The sequence below is a fragment of the Hippoglossus stenolepis genome, chromosome 6, assembly GCF_022539355.2.
Source record: "Hippoglossus stenolepis isolate QCI-W04-F060 chromosome 6, HSTE1.2, whole genome shotgun sequence".
NCBI classification, from domain to species: Eukaryota; Metazoa; Chordata; class Actinopteri; order Pleuronectiformes; family Pleuronectidae; genus Hippoglossus; species Hippoglossus stenolepis.
The window spans coordinates 13,263,358-13,276,177 of record NC_061488.1 but is presented as its reverse complement, the minus strand read 5'-3'; positions in this window follow the sequence as shown (position 1 = coordinate 13,276,177).

The window sequence follows — 12,820 nt, the reverse complement described above, 5'->3', positions numbered from 1 at the left end:
CGCTATTCTCCTTCAGAAACAGGACCTCTGTAAAAAGGGGGGAAGAGATGACACTTGAATCACAGTGGCCACCGGTTGAACTCTGCCCCCCTGTAATGTGTTGTCTTTGATGATGCCCGAGATGTTTAGAGGATGCGGGGGAGCTTCAAAGAGAGCTTCACGGGCCAATCAAAGAGTCGTGGCATGTTGGTAGGAAAAAGAAAACAGCAAGCTGCCAGAAATCCACATGCATCTTTCAAGAGAGACCAGGGGTCAGGCAAGAAGACAGCTGAAAACAATAGCGAGAAATGAAAGGTGACATGAATTGAGAGGTAGATAAATAGCTGCAGGGGAGGAAGGAAGTATGTGGCTGGTATAAAAGGATGTGATGTAGGCTTTGGTCTTGGAAGAGCTGCCAGTTGGTCTAACGAGACTTGGCAGGCCAGTCAATAGACTGTCAGCTATTAATGCCCACATTCCAGTGACACCAACACCCAGTTTAAAACTGATTAATATATCCAGTGGTGCATAGAATCCTTAATAATAAAATGCTGCACACCGGGCTGACAATGAGGAAAACAAAAGAGATGCAGGTTTTGTCACGCGTGGCTCAACAAAATGGAGCTATAGAGAAATCCGATATGACACTTCTTTCTTTGTCAGCTGCCTCAAAGAATAAGGGGAAACAAGCTAAAGGGTCAAAGGTCACACAGAGTCGAGGGGTTTGTCTGACAAAACACGCACAGATCATAAAACGTTGTCAAATTTAATCCTTTGGAGCGAGACCTCACCCATGGATCCTCCTGTCTAAGGTGGGGGTGGGAGTGTTATTGCAGTAGATGTACAGTTAATAGGATAATGATAATCTAGTCGATGCTGCCCCCCCTTACTCTATCGCCACTTATTCCCTTGCTGTTGCCGTTTGTGATCCACCTGCCCCAGCTGCAGGCCACATCTGCAGGCATGATAGATTTAATCCACTGGGGCCTCTGCCTCCAAATGCCACTGTGACTTACCTTCCTCTTTTTCGGCATTTGCTGCAATCTGACCTGGCAGCTCAATGGTGAGCCACAATGGACTGCCCCCGGCGCTTTTTACAAACACAAAGGAAGCTATAGCACCTAAGATGTAGATAAAATGGAGTATAACTGCAAGTTACCATCTTATTCTAATGCAGACAGTGTTGCGTTTTCTCTCTCTGATATATTCTACCTCTCTTGTGAAGTGGCTTGCAGTGAATCAGATGTAAACAGGGGGGTCTGAGACCAAACTTGTCGTCTCACAGCTTCAAAAATCAATATGCTCCACTTTCCCCCTCTATTCTGGAAACATGTGTGGAGCGAGCTTCAGCTGACTGAGCCCAAGAAGGAGCCAGGGAAACAGAAGGAGGTGTCAAGGAGGCAGACAGAGAGGAAAGAAAGGATGAGAGAAAAAAAAAAAAGAAATCAGAGGAGACAATGAGGGTTAATCAATTCATATTGTGAAATGACAGGTTGAAGTTAATGGGGTTGTTATGAAAATAAGACGTTTCTCCTTGTAGACTGGAAGTGAGAACAGTGTTTACAGAATTAAACATTTATAATAAGAAAATTCAGCGATTACGTGTCTTGCCAAAAATAGCCTTCCAATTACTCTGTGCAAACAGAAGAAACAGTCTCTGTGCAACTTGGTTACTGTGAAGTCTTTGGCTAATGCAGAGCAACAGCAGCACTGTCTCTGGACAGATCTTAGCTGCTGATCTTTTCAATGTTGAGAGCACAATAAACAAAAATCCATCCATTTGGATTGTCTTGTGGGAGAGGTAGGTACCTCAAAAGATAATGAGACATACACTATCATTATGGCAAGAGCCCACTAGACATACATATAAAATGAATATAGTGCCAATCATTTATTTTTGTGGGCAGCACAGTGCCTCACAGCAAGAAGGGTCACGGTTCAAATCCCGGTGTGGCCGGGGTCTTTTTGTGTGGAGTTTGAATGTTCTCCCCTTGTCTGCATGGCTTTTCTCCAGGTACCTCTTCCTACAGTCCAAAGACAAGCAGATTGGGGCTAGGTTAATTGGAGACTCTAAATTGACGGAGGTGTAAACGTGTGTGTGCATAGTTATTTGTTTCTATACGTTGGCCCTGTCTATACTGGTGATCTGTCCCGGGTGTACCCCGCCTCTCGCCCACTGTCAGCTGGGATTGGCTCCAGCTCCGCCTGCGACCCTCAAAAGGACAAGCGGTGTAGATAATGGATGGATCTGTTTTTGTAATGTGTGTGATCTGATCCCTCGGCGTACTCCACTTTATTTGGCATTGCACTCCTATAACATTCTCAAACCCATGATGGACAGTTTAGAATTTTAAAAAGTATTGAAATTGTGCAGAAATGAAATGCAGCAGAACCAGAGATATCGTGTTGATTTTTATCCGATGCATTCGTCTCCCCTAAAAAAAAACTGGCCTCAAGCTGCTGGCCTCAAGCAGAGATGAGGAGCGGGCTGCAGAGGAAACGTTCTTTTGAGGCGCTTCATCAGATTCCATGCAGCTCCCTCTGGAGCAACATGAGGCTTTATACAACTTTTATTTAACATGTGCATTCGAATAAATGTGTGGACCTCTCCTTTATGTGACAGTCAACTTGCTGCACAGTCACTACACCTTGACAAATATGGGGCAGTGCAATATATCATTGCAATTCAAATTTCTTTTAAATGATGCAGAGACCTTGCATTACCTTATTTGCAATAGTCACACTCCTCTCTCGTGTGTTTTATTTTTTTTACGGACCAATTTCTTTGCATCAATTAAATTCGCATCATCTCTGACACGGCTTTGCACTTATAGGCATCATATCTCACTCTGTCTCTGGGCCTTATTGACTTTATCAGTGTGGGCTCTCACTTAAAGGAGGAGTGGAGAGGCTGTTTAACAGTCCCGAGGAAAACAAGAAGCCGGGATTGCGAGAAGACAAAAGAATCAGAGCGAGAGAGAGAGAGAGAGAGAGAGAGAGAGAGAGAGGGGAAGGAAAAGCCAGAGAGCCATGATAGGGTGGGGTTAGAGGGAGACGCTCCACTGCCTGGCTGACAAACAGAGGGTCCCTCCAGAGCCAGGCAGATGAGAAGGAGAGGAAGAGAAAGGGAGAGGGGCGAGAGAGGAAAGGAGGGGAGTTTGATGTGGGCAGTCAACCCCGCCACCCTCCAACAGCCTTCCCTCTCTTCCTCCATCCCCCCCAGCAGAAAATCCATGCCTGCTCTTAGTATTCCTCCCATCTCTTGTGAAGGCTCTGCGAAGGGAAAGCAGACAAGTGGACGGCGAGCGAGGCCCAGGCCAGCCGTGTGTGATGCTATCTGGGAGTTTTTTTATTTTTCCTCCCATCTCCTCCTCTTAGGGTGGGGTGTTTGCTCAGGGTTGACAGGACGGACCGAGCGCCCAGTCACTTCCACCGGAGACACTTCCTCCATGTTCACCCATAACCTGCCCTCTGTTTTTAAACCTGTAGATCAGGTCTAATCTGTGGAGTGGACCACCTGATCTCAGACCTGGACCTGTTAGTACTGATGTGATTAAACAACCAGTGCAAGTACAATGTCCGCTTGATGGATGGTTCACTATCAATTCACTGTGTTCACTTCAGTCACAAGTTGATCTAGTGTAAATATGACCTAGACCCGCTGTCATCCATGACTGTGGATCAACTGAATGACCACCTGCGTATGTGTGTGTGTTAGTGTGTGTGTGTGTATGTGTGTGTGTGTGTAGCCGATTCCAAGGTGACGTCCATGGTGACCCTTTTCTATAATGTAGACCATAAAATGTTTGAATTGACTTCCTACTTTACACGTTGCCCTTTAGTTTCATTCATTTCAAACCTGTAAGAAAAACCTACTTGTTATACTTCACTCTTAAAAGGTCTTCTGTCACAAAGAGCACTGAATCACATGTTTTTACATCGATGAAGACAACAACAGGTGAATAAAGCATGGCGTGCCGGAGAAGAGTTTTCTGACCTATAGGAACTTCACATATATCTAATCTCACTGTTTGACATCACAGTTAAAATTATCTCATCTATAAATATGGCTGGAACTGGTTAAAGATTTGTTCATGGCTTCCATCAAAAGTTTTGTTCTCAGCAGCCAACTCTCAAGAAATAAATGTAGGTGGACCAATTCTGGTCCTCAGCCATGCTGGTAGCATTGCTATATTGACAGCATGGTATTGACAGCCTGTCGGTTGTTCACTTTACCACTTTGGACCAGATGAAATGTCTCAACATTCAGATTGATTGTCATGACATTTTGTTCAGACAGTTACAGACAAACATGATCTCCAGGGATTTGACTCCTGATGACTTTGATGATCCACTGATTTTTTTTTCCTGTTGTGCCACCATGAGGCACATTTGTTTTTTAAATAAACTTTTTGACACTATTAAATGAATTGCCATGACATTTGGTTCACCCTTCAGGATACATTTTAATATATTTGGTGATAATAACACTTCTAACTGCATCATCAGGTCAAATATGACTATAATACTTTCATTTATGATCAAGTACAACAAAATGTTTCTCAGCTTCTGCTACATGCATGCTTTTTTTTTTTTACGATACGTCTGACAAAATAGAAAGGTGATAAATTGTCTACAGGGATTGATTTCCTATCTCGTGCGAATCTCAAGCTTCACCACATGTGTCCTTATAATAATGATATTTAGAGTAAATAATGACTGCCTGGAAAAGTATGGAATTTGTTTCAAAATCTTGAAATCGTTAGCAGTATTGTAAACTATGCAACATGAAATGCTCATGTTGTGGGTTTATATGAATGACAAAACCACTTCTGCTCTGTACTGTCTATGTGTGTGTGTGTCTGTGTGTAGAGGCCAGTATCAGGTATGCACAGTTGACCTTCCCTCGGATAAATAAAGCTTAAAAAGGTAAAGTGACTGTTCTCCACTAGTATAGTTGCCTTGTTAAAGTGATAATCATCTTTATCTTTAACGACATTTACACACAGTCCTCCACTGTTCTCTGACAAAACGTGGTGTTACTGATCCCCCGTGTCCCGATAATCCCCATTACCACTGCTGCGTCATGGCTGCAAATCCACAGACGCACAAAGCTTTGTTGTCCGTAGCATCCTCCTCCAAAGTAGCCGGTTTGTCTCTCACCTTGAGCCCGGTTCGTCATGCCTGTGTGATCACTCTAAAGGTCACAGCTTGTAGCTACTGTCATTAGCTGTCACTCTTCCACACTCCCTCCTACTCCCTGCCTCTCCCCTCCTTCAAGTCGCTCTCTGTCACGCATTTTTTCCTCTTTGGCTCTGGAAGACAGATCAAAGTGGCATCCTTAGTCGGACTTTGAAGGTTAGGAAAAGTGAGAAGCAATCCCGCTGCAGAACGAGCCTGCTAAGGGTCTTTGTGCATGCGTGTTATCTGATGTCCAGATGTGCGGCGAGCGGAGACATGCTGATCAAGGTATCTCCCAGTATCTTTGAGCGTCACGGCGACAGTATGCCTGTTGCAATTACAGTTGTGTTTGAGCGAGCCTGTGGATATCGGAAGATCCACTGCCTGAGGGGTAAAACAAAAAAATGGGTTTTCCAATACTTCAACAGCTGCTAATGAAGGCCTAATATTTAGAATTGGTTAAAACACAGAATATTTTCATTTTTTCCTCGGGGAGAACGGTAGCACAGCATTGTTTCCTGAATACAAAAAGTGTTTAATATACTAAATTGTGTGTGAGAACGCCTATGAACGCACATGGAGGAGAAAAAATTCCTCTTCAAATGTGAGACAGTAACAATGGGTCTTAAATTCCGGCACACACAGCGTGACCACGTGGTTAATTGAAACATGTTTGAGTGAGAGGGAAAAAAATGAATGAGTAAAGAGACAGCAAACACAGGTGTGGTGTTTTATCTGTTGGGGAGGTGAGGGGTAATCACTGCAAACTTTAATCAGTTCAGATCAATTATTCATGGTCAGGGGCCTGGCGAGCTGATTTCTAAAATGCCCCTTCTCATTCTCTCTCTCTCTCTCTCTCTCTCTCTCTCTCTCTCTCTCTCTCTCTCTCTCTCTCTCTCTCTCTCTCTCTCTGACAGCCCTGTATGAATTATTCAGACTGCATTTACACAAAGAACTCCATCTCTGATACCTGATCAGTCAGTTAGAAACATTATGCAACAGGGAATGTCAATTATAAATGGGGAAATGGGTCTCCTGGTATGCGCACAATATAAAAGCAAAACAAAGCCGCTCAAGGAGAAGCAAGACGATACCGGGAAAACTCTCGAAGAACCCCGAACTTCATGGCCTTTGGGAGGATTATTATTCATTGACAAATGAGTTCTCAGCTTTAATGGGCTCAACTAAAGTCAAGATTGCTCCTGCAGTGGGCCCCCTCTCATCATCCATCAGCTTATCTATTCGTTATAAGTGAACTCCATCAACAATGTGCGCTGCATCAAACCGGACATTCAACCCCGCTCCATTATCAAGCTTTAATCATTTCTCTTGCAACTTCCTCCTCCTCCTCCTCCTCAGAGTGATGCTACTGCTTCATTTTCATCCTCATCAAATCACCCCTGTCGCTTCCTACTGCAGCTCTGTCACTGGCTGCCTCTGGCAGTTTGTAGTCATATTAAAACCCTGGTGCCGGTGTATGAGCACACACTCTTGTACCTCAAGGCCAGGACTATATGCACCGGCCACAGCAATTAGCTCTTCTCTCCCCGGCTGTCTTTACACACGGTCACCGGTACCCCCCCCTGCTGGATGCAAAGTCACATCCCCTCATCCATCAGTAACTTAAAATACATCTGTTAAAAAATATTCATATCCACATTGATACATTTGTTTCAAATTTCCTAAAAAAGAAGTTAAACTATGCTTTTGAGACTTTTCAGAACAGGCATTTATAGCTTTGCCAATATGCTGAGGTTTAGTATCTACTGCATAATGTTTACCATGTACATCTCAATTTAGCATGTTAGCATGTTAACATTCGCTAATTACAACTTAAAGTAAAGTAAAGTAAAGTACAGGTTATGCTGATTGGAATGTCATTCATTTTTCAGGAATTTGTCGTAAACATAAATGTTGCATATGGAGCTGTATTAAACTTAATGCAATTAATCAGTTAATGTTGTGACAATTCACCTAAAACTATAATCGTCAATCTCATGGTGGAGGTAGAGAGAAAGTTCAATTGAGCAGGATACATTACACATACAGCAATGTTCCGATATCAAAGTGATTAAGACAATAGTCTGAATAAGATACATACATCAGCATTTACTGATTTAACCCAAATAAGATCATACTCTGAATAAGCAATAGTCGAATTGAGACATTTGGAGTATTCTGACCTTAGTCACATTAGATAAAGATGTATAGGTCTTAATTGCACTATAACGTTCTATTGAAGTTTTTACAGCATTTTTGTCGAGGTGCTACTGGTGCTGGAGAAAAAAAACTGTTGATTACCAAAATCAGAAGGATTCATATTGTCATATCTTTTTCCTGGCAATTCCTATGGTATAGAATAATAATAACGAAAATAATGATAACCTTAATGTATATAGCACCTTTAAAAACAGAGTTTACAATGTGGTTTGACAGCAAAGCAATAAGCAAGTATGAGAAAATCGGCAAGATGCAATGTGACAAAAAAGCCAGACACCAACGTTGATAGTGCTCAAATTGAATAAATGTATATAATAATATAAGACTATGTCACCATAAAAACTTGATTACATAAAAGCAGTAAAAGGACAATAAAATTAAATAAAAGTTGATAAGAAAACTATTAAAAATGGATAGTTGTCTAGATACAGTATTTCAGTCTAACCCAATATGATGGACTGACCTACCAACAAAATAAGCATCAGATAGACACTTCCAGTGAACCATGTTGCTGGTATTGGCTAAAAAGAATAACAAAACATAAAGTGATTATAGCCTTTGTCTGCTTCATTACAAGACATTGTGGGATATGCAGCCCCAAAAGTCAGACTGAGAACTTACTGGTACAAGGACAGAGGAGGATGAGCGTGAGAAGCCGTGGTCAGGCGGAAAGAAAGCAGATAAACAGACAGTGGAGGAATGAGAACGTGTAATTCTCGCTCTGCCCAATTTATCATGCCATCCCTGACAGCCACCGACCATAAGTCATCAAACTATCACTCTCCATAATTTGCAGGGATCTCTCGTGTCCTCCCTTCCCCTCTGCCTGCCCTTGTAATGCATTCCCATGACACGCGGTCAAACCGCATGCCTGTTGACACTCTAAGCTCTTCATAAATGCAGTGTAACCACACCAGGTTTGACTTGACTGATTGTGTTGCTGCGGTGCATGACAACAGGTACAGCGCGGGGAGGAGAGAGAAAAAGCAAGATGGGCCGTTCATGCCTCCCGGTGTGTCTTGGCGATCCTGCATCTCACCGGCTGGACTAATGGGCTATCACAATTGACATCTCCATGGGAACGTCCCACTGCATCACTAATACACAATTCGCTGCCGTTTGCTTACATTCCAATAATACCCCCCCTCTGTACTGTGGAGACATTCAGAGTCAGCTATGGTTGTTTTTGTGTTTCTGCATCTTGGATTCCAACACCTGCAGTTTTTATAAAGACCACAGATCAATGCCAAATGTTGTTGACAGTAATTGTGCAGCATAACCACGGATAAGGATGCAATTATTATTTATCTACAGATTATTGACTGCGTGATACGTGTTAAAGCAGTGAGAGGTAATTGAACGAAAGATGTCAGCGACCTGATCATGACCGAGAGGAATTATGGGCCAGATAAATGTATCATTTCTCTGACAGCATGTGTCTTGGTTGGGAGAGCTGGTCAGTCCATTCATCCTCGTCATGTTGCTGTCAGAGCCCGGCGGCAGACGAGTGATGACCACTCTTGTCAGACCAAACGCTGTCCGTCTCCGTCTGAATGATAGAAGTGTAGTATGAGCCTGTGTGGAAGGAGGGGTGGGGGGGGGGATCAATTTCTTTCACTCTGTCCTCTACGTCTCCGCACTTTTCCTTGTCATACCTTGGAATTCACTGTATTCTGACCTCCCTTGAAACAGAGAATTTTTATGTTTTCCCCCCGCCACTATCTGAATGTTAATCCACACCTTTCATACATCGGCAAGATTCTCACTCTGACATCTGTCCCTGCTGTGTGTCACTTCTCGACCTTTTCTCTGTATGTGTGTCCATCATCTCTTTTGTCTGCGGCTGTTGGCTCGGATGATCTTGTGTGCGTCGCGTGTTTGTTTCACGGCGCGGCACAGGAGGGGATCGCCACCGACTCGGGGATGCTGTGAAAATGTCATTGTTTGGTTGTGCTCTGCTTTATGACACAGTTTATACAACGCCGATGATTTCTCTTCCCCCCAGCGTGGCCTTCTGCTTTGTCTGCCTGGAATCAGGAACGGTAAATAAGTGGTAATGGGAGTGAATCGGAGGGGAAGTCAGCCAACGTCTTTCTGTCATCACTTTAGAAGGTTGCGACCCCAAAGCACGGTGGCACAGAGCTGCTAAATTATTCAGGCTGTGTCTCAAGCCCTGATCTCTGGAGGAGACGGGCCTGTGATTGCTGGGAGCGGACTGACTGACATTTGCACATGAAAATCGCCTCTGTTTCCCCCAAACACCCATTTTGCAGAAAGGAAACAGTGGAGGGACCCTGGTTGTGTGTGAGAGGGCTGTGGGTGGTGAGCGGTAGCGCTGAGGGGAGGGAGGGTTGACGGAGGGGGGGGGGGTGTAATTAGAAGAACACCGCTGCCTCAAAACCTCAACACACAGCAGTGGGGGCATTACTTCTGAGCAGTTAACAATCAGACTTGGCTGTAACTCCGGGAGAAACAAACTATAGGAGAAAAAAAGTTCTTCTGTGTGATGAAACTGCAGTTCTGGGTAAATGAATATCCTAAACGTGTCAATATAATGAGCATGAAAGCAGCTTGAAAATTGGAGTGGCAGAGCCGGACCTAGGGGACTAGCTGACTCATAAATCATCTTTCTGAGTGGGGTCAAGGGCCATTTGACTGAGACATGAGCAGAAATGTGATTATAGTTATGGGAATATTTTCTCACCGATAATGCAATAATACCATCTGCACATCCCAGCATGCATATTGATTAAACGCCAGCATTTTGAGTACAAGGAAACACAGGATTGCTTGGATCAATGCAAAAAAGAGGCAATGTGTTCCAAAAGGCCATTGCATGCTATCTCAGAGAAAGGTTGGACATGCTCGTAATGATGCATCACACTGTGCAAGGTTTGTATGTGTTGCAAAGCCAGCAAAGAGATACAAGAATCCTTGTATGAAGGTTTTTTCAGTCATAATTTCCTATAATCTTCGGCAGATCGTCACCGAAACAATCCGCACCACCCAAGTTGTTCACTGTTATTTGGCCAATTAAAGCTGGAGAGCTTTTGATTCATCAGACTCCTTCGAGAGTGCAGTTAGTGTGCGAGCAGCAGAGGAGAGCGAGAACGTCCCTCTGTATGCCGGACCATGTCTCTGAGCTGTAGGCGAACGGGAGCCGGGGCGAGGGGAGGGAGGTCGGGGGTGGGGAGGTGCAGGCGGTAACTGGCCCTGCTGGGAGGGTGTACGCAGCTCGAGAAGAGGGGAGGGCGAGAGTAGACGGGGAAGGAGAGGGTGGAGCGTTGGACAGATGACAAATTGTGATTAATAAATGTGGTTCAGGACGGCAGTGTGCAGGGTTGTTATTAATAGAGAGAATTAGAGTGGCTGTGCAACTCAATCTGCACACTGTCACTCTGCATCAGGCCCCATAATCAGAACCTAATGAAACAGCGCAGCACCAGGATGTAGACACATCCACACCGGTGCACGCTGGTTACAAATGACTGTACAGTAAACACACGGCTCAGGTAAGTCACAGGGTAAATACAGCGAGTCACATCAGAGTGCAAGAGCAACGTGATGTGTGGATGAGTGGGTCTGAAGAAACAAACCCTCGTATTTGTCTTTGATTTATCCTGCTAAAAATGTGACTTATTTTAGTAGAAGACCTCCATTACTTTTCAGCAGCTGTATTTGAAGGGGTCAGACCTAATGCTCATGTTACTCTTCATGCACTGACAGTGTGTAAACATGCAGCATGTGTGGATTTGTATTTTACTCTGCATCATTTCCCTCATCTATTACAGCTCTTCCTGGTTTTTTATCCTCAACCTCCCAAATCACCTCTTTACACCCCTAATGACCTCAAAATTGATTTACAAGGCAGTGATCTACATAGCAGAGAATGGGATCTTAATAGCCGGATCCCTGTCAGTGTTAACTGTGGCAGACGTGAGCAGCGGTTCCCCCGGGAGAGACGGCCCTCCGGCAGCTACGTGCCTCTTGAGAACGATCTGTCATCATCCCTCAGAGCTGATGCACAGTATGTGTTGGTCACACTCCCTGTGCTGGGGTGGATTGTGTGATGGTGCTACTACCTCAAAATAAAACAAAATGTCACACATACAAAACCCTAATATGACAAGTGACACATATCACTGACTGTGGTACCTGAGACCTATTACTACTCTGCTAACAAGAAAGGTCTGGTTTATTTTTTGCCAAACATTTCATAAATTACAGGAAGTGGTGAGAGTTATTTGCTGTGGATGGCTGAGTTGATGAATTAGAATGTCTTTAACAAACTAACAGCCATAACAGAAGAGAAATACAACATGAGTAATGTGGCCGTAAATAATTTCCTGCTCTTCTCCCACTTGTTTACACAGAATAGAGGAGAGAAAAGTTAGAGCTGGAATTATGCGGGCGTGTGCACAAAAGACAGAGATGTATTCTTGGTCCATCATAATATATGAAATTAATTATTAAACAAACTAATAACTCAAACAGCCCAGTGCTGATTCTCCTATGGCTCTCTTTTTCTCTGTTGGTGACACTGGAGACTGTGCGGTGAGTCAGTGACGTCAGGGCAAGTGAAATGATAAAACAATCGTGCTGCATAAAAAGGACATATTTCATCAACATAATGCATAATGCTGAAACTTTAGGTGAGCGTGAATACTAAGGGGAACAAATGAAGAAGAGAATAGGGGGAAGAGGGAGACAGATAGCTGAGAGACATGCGCATATTTCAATATTAATCACCTCAGTAATATTTTAACAGGCTTTAAAAATCCAATCCTGAGCATATTGCCTCTGACTGTTGGCAATGATAATGTGCCCGACGCCGCTCAGGACCTCTGAGCACTGTTCTAGTGGGCCAGACTGACTGGCCCGCAAACCGGCACTGACACAGCATTTAACTTGATCCCTGTACGCAGCTCAGCTACACCAACAATCCCCAATGGAAATATCACAGGCCTTCGCTCCCCACACCCTCCACTGCCTCCACCTTAATTTCAAAATCCAAACCATCCCTGGGAAAAAAACCCACCTTAAAACTCCTATCATCCACCTCTCCACGTCTGGTGGGATCACGCGGAATGATCCCCCATCGCCAGACGGTGGTCATCATATCTGAGGAGAGAGGGGTCGCGGAGGTGCTGGTTGATGAAAAGGCAGTCATCAATACTGTATGTAGACCTATTCGCCTGGGCTCCCACTGCTTCAGCCATTAAAGTTTAAACTCACAGATGTGTGGTGGTCCCTGTCAGCCAGGTGACACCGGGAAGGACTCCAAGGAAATTATGATATGCGCTAAGAAATCTGGCCAAAATGTCCCCGATATAAAAAGTAATCACCAGTGAATGTGACTTGGTGGTAAATATTTCAGCTCACACCGCCTGTTACATCTGCCGTCATTTTAACAGAGAGAAAATGACGCAACAATACAAAA